This window comes from Carassius gibelio, chromosome A8 (genome assembly GCF_023724105.1).
Source record: "Carassius gibelio isolate Cgi1373 ecotype wild population from Czech Republic chromosome A8, carGib1.2-hapl.c, whole genome shotgun sequence".
Classification (NCBI taxonomy): domain Eukaryota; kingdom Metazoa; phylum Chordata; class Actinopteri; order Cypriniformes; family Cyprinidae; genus Carassius; species Carassius gibelio.
In genome coordinates this window covers 1,521,815-1,531,808 of record NC_068378.1, presented here as the reverse complement: position 1 = coordinate 1,531,808, position 9,994 = coordinate 1,521,815, and the positions used below count along the sequence as shown (strand labels likewise).

General features: G+C 41.5%; 1 pseudogene; it reads right to left on the bottom strand.

The window, feature by feature from the left end:
• Positions 1–64: 64 nt before the first annotated feature.
• LOC128018095 (28S ribosomal protein S25, mitochondrial-like) lies at positions 65–3,882 on the bottom strand (annotated as a pseudogene).
• Positions 3,883–9,994: the final 6,112 nt, after the last annotated feature.

The following is a 9,994-nucleotide window of genomic DNA, read 5'->3' as shown; positions in this document are numbered from 1 at the left end:
GAGTGAAAGTCACAGAACTTCAAATCACATCCACAAGCATTTTCACTTTCCTACCAAACAGTCTTTACTCATCAGAGCCTGCAGCCAGTTTAGTCTTGTATTTGCCAGTCATCGCTTTGGGAAGTGGGACAAAACCAGGATGAGGAACTTGACCCTACACTTCACTAATACACTCCCACAGGAAATATTTATCGGGCCCAAAGTTAGCATTGTTAGACAACTCCATTTTAGACAGAGCTTCAGCTTGAACTTTACTGTGGACAGAAAGAGACATAAGAGCAGAGTACAGGCACATGTGTTTTAATGATGCATTTATCAGTCATTGTAATCAGGTTAGGATGCATCTTCAAATGGTAATACTGGTATTAGCACTGGTTGTACACAATGTGATTCTGGGTTGGGCTAAGGGCTGAAGCCTTATATTTTTTTATCACTATACCTTGTAGGCATCATTTTAGAAGAACATTTTAGAAGCGCTGTTTGCACATCTAACAGTGTCAACTTAGGTTGTCATTCACTCACTTCTTCAAAAATAAATAAAACACAAAGCCAGCACTTAAATGGCGAGATGCAGCTGTTTCATGGATCAAATTAGGTTATTTGTTACTGAAACCTGACACTGTGAAGCAACCGATATAGATTTTTAATCAAAGTATATTTCCTATTCATTTCATAATTATTATTATTATTATTATTATTATTATTAGTATTGAGCATTTAAAGGTTGCAGTGCAGTCTTCTTAGGACACGCACACACATTCAGAGTGATTATATAAACTGGTTAGCGTGGTCTGTGGCAGACTTTTCTTCAAGTCAGGGAAACAATTTAATATTAATATTAACAAGAAGTTAATAACAGGTGTCTTAAATTGTAGAGACCATCAGGTAAAATTTAGTTTATTTTGCAAAAAACTAAATAAAAGGGTTCCAATCAAAAGCCATGTTGTGCATCTCTGCAAGCAACACACAGCAGTTTTTTTACTTCATGAATTTGCTTTTCATTGGGCCTATTAATAAAATGTTTCTTTGTTCCAGAATGAATCAGTTGATTTAAACAAATGGAACGAATAAATGACTTGTCCCCACCTTCTGGCAGTTTCATATTTAAACGTGTCATTCTATATTGTCTATAATTACATATGCAAATTCCAAATTATGCAAAATATAGTCTATAGAGCACTGCATGTGTAGGGGTTGTGCACAGAAAATTGTATTCTGTAAAACAGGTCACATCACTTCCAGTTCGGTTCTTCTGTGTATCTTGTCTTACTCAAAATACCTACTGTACAAAGGAGATACCAAAGCTGATAATAACTAATGTTCATCACATATGCAGATATTGATATCTAAAAGTGTTTTATTTTTGTTCTCTCAAACATTGTGATATTATTATTAATAAAATGGCATCAATTATAACAACTAGCTAGGTTATCTGATATATTAGCAAATTAGGTTAATATTTCAAGAAGGGTATGTTTAGGGTTAGGGGATCGTGAGGACAATAATTAAATGTATACAATTAAACAAATAAATAACTTGAAAACAATAATACAAATACAGAACTGAATAGCAAGTCCTATAAAAGGGTATAAACTGCTAATACATATATGCATATTAAATGCATAAAAAAAAAAAAAAAAACAGTAGGGTCCTGGAAATGTGGTCCTGAAACTGCAGTCTCCTTTATTGCAGGAATACCCTACTTGGATATGATCTCACCCTAAAACCGCATGATTGGTGCTATGGGGTTTACTTCAAGGCAGATTATTTTTAATTAAATTTTTAACTAAAAGCATTTAAATAAAACTAAAGTATGTTCATTTTGACATGCTTCTTTGGTAATTGATCAAGCAGACTTGCTGGAACATAATATCTAATACAAATTTAGCAATTGCGCTTTATTTATTAGACATATTAGTTAAGTTTCTTAAGGGATGTACTCTTATATGCTGAGTACTTTATTAACAAAAGTTTGATTTATTTTTATCTTTAAATCACATAAAACACTACTTAATGTAGTAGCCTTAGAGAACGGCACCACTAATGCCAAGGCTATGGGTTCGATGCATGAGCTGACTGAATCTATACCCTGAACGCAATAAGTTGCTTTGGCTAAGAGCATCAACCAAATGCACAAATGTAAATGTACTTACTCTGACTTGCCAAGGATCATCTTCACATGGTTCGTAATTTATTTGTGGTCTTTTCCTTCCATATCCACCAACACTTGCTCTCCATCATCTAAATACAGCGTTAAAGTGAGAAGATATAGCCTATCACAGCAAGTGATAACAATATTGAAAAATAATGAATAAATAAACAAATGACGAAGAAAGGGTGAGGGTGTCATGTTTTTCAACATCATTATTTGAACCCAGGATTTTTGTACTGGATTTGAGGAATATTGAAGAACACAAACTTCCTGTCAAACAATACATTAACATCAAGCTTCTCATGCATAACTGACTAATTATACCCATGTCTTGTTCTTTTTCTTGATTACATGTAGCTAATGTTTTGTGGTTTCTGGTTCTAATTATTTTAATTGATTCCAAATATTCAAATACACTCTACTTTGCTTCAGGTTTTTTGAAACTCAAACATTATTTTTGTCCTTAATAGTGTGACAAAATGTTCACAGTGAGAAAACAACTCTTTCAATAAAACAATTATAAAAAATAAAAAAAGGGGGACAAAAACGTCTTTGTAAGCATGGCAAATAAAGTCAGCTATTCATGTTGTACTGACCTTGCTCCTTTACTCAGAATACTCCATATGTGTTATAATTGACATTCATAATCTTTACAGATTTTTGAAAACAGTTTCTCCTTTCTGCAGAAACGTCTATGTTACGTATATAACCCTTGTTCCCTGAAGGAGGCAACGGAGACGTTATGTCAGAAAAAATACTCATGAATGGGGTCTCGCCCGAGAGCCCAATCACCTTCGAGTGGTAACAAAATGAGCCAATGGTACACAGAGCACCTTGGTCTGCGGAATTTGCATCGCAATCTCCGCCCCGCTATGCGGGTATATAAGGAGCAGCGCGAGCAACTCGCACTCAAGTCTTTGCTGAGGAGCCGAGCCCAGTGACCCGGCAGTTCATCGAAACAGAGATGTGGCAAGGGAACGTAACGTCTCTGTTCCCGATGGTTACATCTGTAACCTAGATGTTCCCTACATTATGTCAGAGAGACTGATGAATGGGGTCCCTTACAAAGCACCACATGGCTGTCTTCCAGTGACCCGTGTGAGTGATAGCACTCTGTCGTGAGGCCAGTACGAGAGAGGGCCTATAGCTGAAACAGGATACACTGGGTAGCATATTCTAGCTGGATGTATGCTAGCAGACTGCCTGCTCGTAGGAGGACTTACGAAGGCAGGTATCAACAGAGAGGTGGTGATACACATGAATTCTGAGGTACCAGCAAGCAGGCTGGAAGTTTCAATGAGCTGGCAAGGTGCTTGCCAAGGGAAAGACACATGCTACGAAGAGACTTGCTGTGGAAATGCACATGTGGGATTGCCCAGAAAGGGGAATCACAACACATGGAGCTGCCTAGTTCCACACAGGGCTGACCGATAGGGCATGCACACAAGTGCTGGACATCATCAGTGCTGGAGGAACCCAGGGTTCTGAACTGAGGAACTCACCTGAGGGGAATGGCGCACGCATCCAGTCCGTGGAGTGGAATGGCGCAGCAAGCGGATTGACACCGAGCAGGTCCTTACGGGCTTTACACTGAGATTATACAATCTTGCAAATGTGTTAGACATCGACCAGCGGCAGCTCTACAGATGTCTGTTAGCGAGGTGCCATGTGCCAGCGCCCAGGAGGAGGCTACACTCATAGTTGAGTGATCTCTCACCTCTAGGGGGCATGGTAGGTCTTGTGCCTGATAAGCCAGGACAATAGCATCCACTATCCGGTGGTATAACCTCTGCTTGGAGACAGCCTTTCCCTTCTGCTGGCCTCTGTAACAAACAAAGAGCTGGTCTGAGGTCCCTAAGGCACTGAATTCTGTCTACGTAGGTGCGGACCGCACATACTGGACAGAGCAGGGCCAGGGCTGGGTCTGCCTCCTCCAGGGGCAGCGTTTGCGAGTTCACTACCTGATCTCTAAAAGGAGTGGTGGGAACTTTGGGCACGTACCCAGGACGGGGTCTCAAGATAACTTGAGAGTTGGCCGGCCTGAATTCCAGGCATTCTTCGTAAACTGAAAATGCCTGAAAAGTCCCAACCCTCTTAACCTAAGCCAAAGCCATCAGGAGTGCAGTTTTCAATTATAAAAACTTTTGCTCTACCAGCTGAGGTGGCAAGGTACCTAAACTTTCCATTACCCGTCCAGAACCCACACATGTAGGTTTCAAAGATCAAGACGTGGGTGCCAGATGGTGCCCCATCTCTGAGAAAGAAGGTCTTTCCTCAGAGGAATTTGCCAGGGAGGTGCTGTCGCAAGGAGTACAAGTTCAGGGAACCAAGTCCGGCTGGGCCAAAAAGGCCCAACCATGAGGACCTGCTCCTCGTCCTCCCTGATCTTGCACAACATCTGTGCAAGAAGGCTCACTGGGGGAAACGCATACTTGCGCAGGCCCAGCTGCCAGCTGTGCGCCAGAGCGTCCCTGCCAAGGGTGCCCTCGGTCAGGAAGTAAAACAACTGCCAGTGGGAATTTTCTGGAAAGGCAAACAGGTCTACCTGAGCATCTCCAAAGCATTCCTGAACCGACTGGGGGTGGAGTCTACATTCCCCCAGGAAGAGACTGCTGGCGTGAGAGCTCGTCGGCTGCACAATTGAGCCTGCCTGGGATGTGAATGGCACGAAGCGACCTCAGATGCTTCTGACTCCACAAGAGGATATGGCGAGAAAGCTGCGACATGCGGCGGGAGCATAGACCGCCCTGACAGTTGATGTATGCTATGGATGCAGTGTTGCCTGTAGGGACCAGAACATGGTTGTCCTTCAGCAGGGACCTGAAGTGGTGCCGAGCAAGCCATACTGCTAGCAACTCAAGGCAACTGACATGCAACTGAAGTTGGGGTCCTGTCCAGGAACCTGACGCAGCATGCCTGTTGCACATGGCACTCCAGCCTGTGGCAGAGGCATCTGTTGACACCACAACATGTCTTGGCACAGTATTTCAATACCTAGAAAAGAGATCCTCTGCACAGTGGAGAGTTTGTTCTTTTCCCAGTTGACCCGAAGACCCAGACAAGCGAGGTTGTCTGAGCACCAGATCCCTCTGCTCGGTCTGTGACGAGGAAGAATGGAGACATGAAAGCACACGTCCTTCAGGTCGATTGTTGCAAACCAATCCAATAGATCAATGCATCCGAAAATGCCCTTGGGTGTAGTCATCTTGAACAGAAGTCTGTGAAGAGCTCAGTTCAAGGCACAAGTCCAAGATTGGCCGTAACCCAACAGTTTTCTTGGGTACTATAAAGTAGGGGTTGTAAAAGAGGAGGGACTGGCTCTGTCGCGCCCTTTACCAGCAGGGTCACGACCTCCACGTGCATGATAGGAGCATCCTTGGCCACCATCGTCACATGAACATCCCAAAACCTGGGGGGATGCCGGGCGAACTGAATCGCATAGCCGAGCCTGATCGTTCAGATGAGCCAGAGGGATGGCCTGGGGAGCTCTAGCCAGGCTCCCAGAAACTGATCCAGCGGGGTCAAGGAAACTACAGGTGTACCCACAGTGGGGCAGGGGGGAAAACAGATGTCTGAGAATGACCTGAGAGGGTCATTGGGCCATATAGTGGGGGGATGATGTCTGAGGATGACCTGAGGGGGTCACCTAAGTCCTAAATGTGTGAGAAACAGCCCATAGAGAGTGTTCCTTGTTATGTGTGGAAATTTACAGCTGCTGAAACTGTGTAACCTTGGAAGAGCAGAGATATATAAGGTGGAGGACTGCCCACTTCCTGGGTCGGTTTCACTCTGCAGGAACTCAGTGTTGCTGTTTGACTGTCTGACCTTCTTTGCAAAGAATAAAGCTTTCTTTTTAATTATACCTGAGAATGAGTCTGTCTCTTATGCTGACGAGAGTTGATTTAAATTTTGCCACGACACTAGAAATATGGCATATATTCTTAGAGTTTATACTTGAATAACTGGGGCCCAGGTCAGGAAGCAGAAAGACGGGCTAAACCAACCGTCTGCTAACTGCCTCACGTCACAGAGGTAAGTTAATTCTCAGCACATAGAGACTCTTTCACCTAGATATCACACTATAGAGACTGTGTCTGTTCCCCGAAACGTCCAAACCAAGTTAAGAGTAACAATTTAATTGAGTGTAATGATAAAATCTCCATATTTATCGGGAAGAAGGAGGCGGGAACCAGCACACAATCAAAATGAAACTTTAATAATCACAAAATAAACAAAATGTCTCCCTCACGGACGACTGATGCGCGCAAATAAAAAGCAAAACATAAAATAAAACCCGTCCCTGTTCATCTCTTGTCCTTCACTATCGTCGCTCCAGTTTTATATCATTCCATCTCCTACGTGGGACTCGAGACCGGCGGTGGGTCGCAGGTGTCGCTGATTTCCCAATCATTCCGCTGGCCTCACTCCTTGTTCCCACGTCCCTCGGCCCCACCCCACTCGCCACATTGAGGTTCAACAAACAAAAAACAGATGCAATACGGATAAACAAATGATAAAGCTTGGCTTATTGAATATCAGATCCCTTTCTACGAAAACACCTTTTGTAAATAATATGATCACTGATCATAATCTAGATTCGTAAAACTGCATTTTTTCATCTCAAAAATATATCTAAATTACGGCCTATGCTCTCAATGTCAAATGCAGAAATGCGTTCTTGAGCCGGCTCTGCCTAGAAATGTTGTTCAGTTGCTTTGATGCAATGTATTTTGTTTAAAGCGTTATATAAATAAAGGTGACTTGACTTGACTTGACAACATTGAATTATTAAACACCTACATATTTTTGAACAATTACAATTAAAGTTTTTTTATTAGCTGTTAAACTAATAAAACTACACATTCTGAACAATTATAGTTTTAAGCAATATATTCGTATTTAATATGCAACACTCTAAGAAAAGTCTGTAAAAATATTTTTTTGGTTTCCTCTTTTTGTGTAATTAATGTGGAAAATGTGTGCCTTTTTACCATCTGAGTCACTTATCAAAAGTTGCTTAAGGTTGCCAAATACATTTTTGAAATAGCTCAATTTGTTACTGGGTGCTTTTGGAAGGAAAAGTTGTTAAGGTAGTCTGAAAAGAAGCTAAACCTTGCAACAAAATTGTTAATATGGCAACACTGCTCCTGCTTTGTGCTTATTGACAATGTCTGCTCAATTGAAACACGCCATCTAGCACCAACTAAGAGGGCTGGAGAAGAGTGAACAAATGCTTAGCATACATACACAGTCATGACCAAAAGTTTCGGCAGTGACAAATTTTGTGTTTTGCAAAGTTTACTGCTTTAGCTGTTGTGGTGTTCATGTTCATCGTTTCTAGATTATTGTGTAAAGTGATCAGATGCATTTAAAATAATTGCTAAAAGCTTCACTAACCAAAAAATGTTGGTGTGAGAGCATCTGCTGCATACACAGTAAGGCCAAGACTTTTGGACAATGGCCTGGTGTCAAGAAGGGCACCAAACCACTTCTCTCTCTCTACTTAAGAAAAATGTAAAGAACAGACTGAAATTCAGCAGGAATTCTGCAGGAAGTACAACGACCGGACAGCAGAAGACTGGTTCAAAGTTATTTTCTCTGATGAAGCTCCCTTCCAACTTTTTGGGATGCACCGTGCTGATCGATCGTTTAATGGTATTATTAGGGCCACTACTCTTCACGCTTTATATGTTACCCTTGGGAGATATCATCAGGAAACATGGTGTTAGCTTTCACTGTTATGCTGATGATACGCAGCTCTATATTTCCTCGCAGCCCGGTGAAACACACCAATTTGAAAAACTAATGGAATGCATAGTCGCTATAAAAAATTGGATGACGAGTAATTTCTTACTGCTAAATTCAGAAAAAACAGAGGTGTTAATCATAGGGCCTAAAAACTCTACTTGTAATAACCTAGAACACTGTCTAAGACTTGATGGTTGCTCTGTCAATTCTTCGTCATCAGTTAGGAACCTAGGTGTGCTACTTGATCGCAATCTTTCCTTAGAAAGCCACGTTTCTAGCATTTGTAAAACTGCATTTTTCCATCTCAAAAATATATCTAAATTACGGCCTATGCTCTCAATGTCAAATGCAGAAATGTTAATCCATGCATTTATGACTTCAAGGTTAGACTACTGTAATGCTTTATTGGGTGGTTGTTCTGCACGCTTGGTAAACAAACTACAGCTAGTCCAAAATGCAGCAGCAAGAGTTCTTACTAGAACCAGGAAGTATGACCATATTAGCCCGGTCCTGTCCACACTGCACTGGCTCCCTATCAAACATCGTATAGATTTTAAAATATTGCTTATTACTTATAAAGCCCTGAATGGTTTAGCACCTCAGTATTTGAATGAGCTCCTTTTACATTATACTCCGTTACGTCCGCTACGTTCTCAAAACTCAGGCAATTTGATAATACCTAGAATATCAAAATCAACTGTGGGTGGCAGATCCTTTTCCTATTTGGCGCCTAAACTCTGGAATAACCTACCTAACATTGTTCGGGAGGCAGACACACTCTTGCAGTTTAAATCTAGATTAAAGACCCATCTCTTTAACCTGGCATACACATAACATACTAATATGCTTTTAATATCCAAATCCGTTAAAGGATTTTTAGGCTGCATTAATTAGGTAAACTGGAACCGGAACACTTCACATAACACCGTACTTTCTACATCATTAGAAGAATGGCATCTACGCTAATATTTGTCTGTTTCTCTCTTGTTCCGAGGTCACCGTGGCCACCAGATCCAGTCTGTGTCCAGATTAGAGGGTCACTGCAGTCACCCGGATCCAGTACGTATCCAGACCAGATGGTGGATCAGCACCTAGAAAGGACCTCTACTGCCCTGAAAGACAGCGGAGACCAGGACAACTAGAGCCCCAGATACAGATCCCCTGTAAAGACCTTGTCTCAGAGGAGCACCAGGACAAGACCACAGGAAACAGATGATTCTTCTGCACAATCTGACTTTGCTGCAGCCTGGAATTGAACTACTTTTTTCGTCTGGTCAGAGGAGAACTGGCCCCCCAACTGAGCCTGGTTTCTCCCAAGGTTTTTTTCTCCATTCTGTCACCGATGGAGTTTCGGTTCCTTGCCGCTGTCGCCTCTGGCTTGCTTAGTTGGGGTCACTTCATCTACAGCGATATCGTTGACTTGATTGCAAATTAAAACAGACACTATTTCAACTGAACAGAGATGACATCAATGAATTCAATGATGAACTGCCTTTAACTATCATTTTGCATTATTGAGACACTGTTTTCCAAATGAATGTTGTTCAGTGCTTTGGCGCAATGTATTTTGTTTAAAGCACTATATAAATAAAGGTGATTGATTGATTGATTGATTGATATTATTTCACAAGAGCTATAGAGAGCAGAGTAGACGGCTCCTTATGCTTTCAAATTGCTCTCCTAGTATTTTGGTGTTATATACAATGATCAGCTTCAATGAGCAGCTTCAAATAGAACAAATAAACAAACAAACAAACAAACTTGTGCGGTTAGATTAGAAAATTATGTTGGCATTAGTGGAATTGCATTAGTATGGTTCAAATCATAATTATCTGGCCATTATCAATTTGTAGTAGTGAATGAAGAAATATTGTTCACAAGTTTAGTATGGCGTACCACAAAGCTCAGTACTAGAACTGTTACTTTTCAAGCTTTAAATGCTATCCTTGAGAGATATCATGGGGAAAACCTGGTGTTAGCTTTTGCTGTTATGCTGATGATCTCTATATGTGCGCTACATTTCATTATGGCCTGATGTAACATACCTGTAACAGAAATTAGTCGAACCAGACAAATTAAAGAGTCTATCAAAGC